This window comes from Eulemur rufifrons, chromosome 30 (assembly GCF_041146395.1).
Source record: "Eulemur rufifrons isolate Redbay chromosome 30, OSU_ERuf_1, whole genome shotgun sequence".
NCBI lineage: Eukaryota > Metazoa > Chordata > Mammalia > Primates > Lemuridae > Eulemur > Eulemur rufifrons.
The window spans coordinates 63,858,024-63,862,083 of NC_091012.1; the positions used below are offsets into that span (position 1 = coordinate 63,858,024).

Sequence of the window (4,060 nt, forward strand, 5' to 3'; positions counted from 1 at the left end):
ATTGTCACCTCACCCAGTGGACTTTTCTCAATATATGTTTTACTACCAAGTTTGTGTATAAACATCTGGAAATTTCATTTCATTTTCAGTAACCATAGCTGTCTCATTCCATTCACTCCATTCTCTTGTCTCTCCCCTGCCTCCGCTCCATTTCCCCATTGCATTCAACACCTAACCTATGTTAAGGTATCCCCAAAATCTCAGAGATTAAAGCCTTCTACAAGTAACCAAATAGCTCAATTTCTCCTGACTCAAATCTTCTAAAACTTGGTGTAATATTTAAATACAAAGTCAAATTAATATAAAGAGCAAATATTAATCTTGCGCCATCCTTGCCCCATAAACTTATAGTTTTCTAAGTGTCATCATTTTCTAAGTTGTCCAAATTAGGAATTTTTCATTCCCACACCTTTAACAAAAGTAATGATTCATTTGCCACCATTGTTCTTAGGTTGAAATGTAGTTTTTAGTTACCTAATTGATAACCAGGCTCCATAGAATTATTAATTTGGAAGCTATATTCTGACAACCCTTTTTTCAAGTGGTTGTTTAACATATACCTCAACAAAAAGAAATCCTAGATATGGAGTTGTCTCTAAATAAGTGCACATTATCTAAAATGACCCCCATGAGCACCGACACCCATAAACTAAAATTCATTTTTTGTCACTTTTATCCCAAATCCACATCATGGAAATTTCAAGTTATTCCCTGGAGTTTCTTATACTATCTAGCCTGTGGAAATTTAAAGGCACCTAAATGTGGTATTTCCTAAAAATAATGAGTAAGGAACCTTCTTTAATAAATAGGCAATTCATAGTGGTCTTATGTAATTGAAGGGTGGTAGAATATGCCACCTGAAAATATGCTACTTTGGCATAAAGATTATTTAAGCTAAAGTCACAGCAGATGCAAGAAGGGCATTCTAATCTCTTCTTTTTTTTATTTTTTTTCAGGTCTATTTTTAATTTCAGCATATTATGGGGGTACAAAAGTTTAGGTTACGTATATTGCCCTTGCCCCCCCCCACCGAGTCAGAGCTTCAAGCGTGTCCATCCCCTAGATGGTGCGCATCACACTCATTATGTGTGTATACACCCATCCCCTCCCCTCCCCACATCTGCCCTATGCCCGATTAATGTTATTCCTAAATGTGCTCTTAGGTGATGATCAGTGAAACCAATTTGATGGTGAGTACATGTGGTGCTTATTTTTCCATTCTTGGGATACTTCACTTAGTAGAATGGGTTCCAGCTTTATCCAGGAAAATATAAGAGGTACTATATCACCATTGTTTCTTATAGCTGAGTAGTACTCCATGGTATACATATACCACATTTTATTAATCCACTCATGTATTGATGGGCACTTGGGTTGTTTGCACAGCTTTGCAACTGTGAATTTGCTGCTATAAACATTCGAGTGCAGATGTCTTTTTTATAGAATGTCTTTTGTTCTTTATGCCCAGTAATGGGATTGCTGGATCAAATGGTAGGTCTACTTGTATCTGTTTAAGGTATCTCCATATTGCTTTCCACAAAGGTTGCACTAGTTTGCAGTCCCACCAGCAGTGTATGAGTGTTCCTGTCTCTCCGCATCCATGCCAACATTTATTGTTTTGGGACTTTTTTTTTTTGACCAACTGCATATTTTATTAAATGGCTTTGAATAAAAAAGGTGAAATGCTTCATTGTGTTTTGTCAGAAACTAATCAAAAGATTACAGAATCCTACACAATTTGGAGACACAAAGTGGATGCTGAGCGACTAGAGGTCACTCCAGGTGTGGAATTTTAGAAAGTTAGTCCTTGGAGTAAATGGCACCATGGCTCTGGCAGCAGATACAAAGGAATGATGCTCTGGAGAGGAGGTAGGGACACTCTGCGATCGGCCAGTGGATAGATGAGGGTCCCAGCTGGAGGTGGGATCTTTAATTTTATGGTTTATCTTCCACTGCTTATGCTTCTGTCTTCATAAATGGTAATTTCAATCTAAACAGAACTCGAAGTCCTCTCTCAATAGGATCTGTCAGGAGGAGGCCTTGAGGAGCATATATCTTCTCATTCTGCTCTTGAATGTATTTGGAGACTTTCTTCAGAACCTTCTCATAATTAGTTTCCATGCATAAGAAAATGGTATATGCTGTTAAACAAGCCAAACGGCCTTCAAGATAGGATTGGCCCCCAAGCTTCTCAGCTTCTGCATAAAGGTTATTTAGGGTTCGAACTGTTCAAACTGCTGCCTATCAATCTGGTTCTCCAGCTCCGCGGGGAACTTGGTCTGGAACTGGCAGCGGGTCCCAATGCTGTAGTCTCGCTGAATGAACACCTTCCCGCACCGGCGCCTGCTGCGGCCTCATGGCGAGGACAGGACGGGCCGCGCTGCGGGTTAGGAGGAACACCAACCATGGGTCAGATCCCTGGCCTGGACCCGGGACTCCAGCCCGCCAGCCCCGCGAACCTACCCCGCCCAAAGCAGCCCACGGCCTGCCCTGCCCCGCTCCCCTTCATCCATGCTGTCACGGCGGGCCTTCCGCCACCCCCTTTGCCCAGGCCCCGTGCCCCTCACAGCCCGGTTCGGCCCCTTTGGGACTTTTTGATAAAGGTTATTCTCACTGGAGATAAGTGATATCTCATTAATCTCTTCTTTTCTTTCTGAAAACAGGAGATAAAAACTCTGTCCTCACTGTACCGGAAAAAGAGGAACATTCTTTAACGGGAGTCACAGCTGAGAGAATTCTCTGTAAACAGACTTTGTTAAAATAATTCTTATTTTCCTTTAGGCTCTCCAGATGATTCAGTTACTTTTCTAAAATTGTTTCTCTTCTTTCAACCTACTATAGAAAGCATTTATGTTTTGCCACTTCTTCAGGTCTTCATTTCCTTATGAGGGCTCCTGTGGCACATAAAACTTATACAGATTTTCATGCTTTTCTTCTGTTAATCGGTTTTATGTCAATTTAATTGTTAGGCCCAGCTGAAAACTCTAAGGAGGCAGAGGCAAAGTTTTTCCCCCTATATGTAATAAATATATTTTGGCTATTCTAGCACCTTAGTGACACTAGGTAAATTTTAGAATTGCCTTGTATAATTAAAAGAAACTTTTGATGATTATTCTGGTGTTGAATATATAGAACAATTTAGGAAGAATTTAGGTCTTCACTAAAATTTTATTTTTTCCTCTAATAAGTAACAATCATTTTTTCAGGGCAATTTTTAATATATAATGTTAAAATGAAAAATATGAAAATTTATAAAATCATAAAATTAAATTAGCCATCTTTCAGATATTCTAAATTTTATTCTATGTGCACCAACAGAATCATATTGCAAATATCAAAGGCTAACTACGCTCTCCCTGCACAGGTGTCACACTATTTTAAAACATAGAAACAGAGGAATTGAATGAATAACTGGTGACTCAGCTACTTCTAGCTCTCCTCTTGAGTAGCTGGCAGTCTCTCTTATGTTACTGGGGGTATCAGACCCATCTTCTCCAATAAAATAACTCACTGCCTCAAACACACACAAAAACATAGTCATAGTGATGGTAGACCCACAATAGGCTTGTTATATATGCATGTATGCCACTCTTTCTGCCTGTAAATAACCTTGCAAACTGTTTATACCTCTGGCCATTAGAAAGCATATCCCAGTAGTCATAGAAACCAGAATATCGGCATAACAATCGGTTTACATCAGCTTTCCAGGGAAATTGACAAGTACAAATTCATCCTCACAATTACTGCAATGAATACAATATTAGAAGAGATTATACTATCAATTCCCAAAAAACCACCATGGGAGTAAAATAAAAGGATTTTGAAACAATGGTTAAAGTGAAAGAAAAAAATAGTTAATTATTATGGATTTCCTGTCAGACACGCCAAACCTGGTCATAGTCTCTGTTCAGGACTACCTGAAATAACAGATGCTTGTGCTGAAAGGAACTCAAAATCAATACTGTCGCAAACTTGGCTCACTCAATAGCTCCAGATGACGTGGTTCACAAGATTAACATGCTGTGTCTATTGCATCTTAAATTCATTCTCAGAATCAGAG

General features: G+C 39.2%; 1 pseudogene; it reads right to left on the minus strand.

The window, feature by feature from the left end:
- Nucleotides 1–1,659: 1,659 nt before the first annotated feature.
- On the minus strand, nt 1,660–2,358 carry LOC138378391 (golgin subfamily A member 7 pseudogene; annotated as a pseudogene).
- Nucleotides 2,359–4,060: the final 1,702 nt, after the last annotated feature.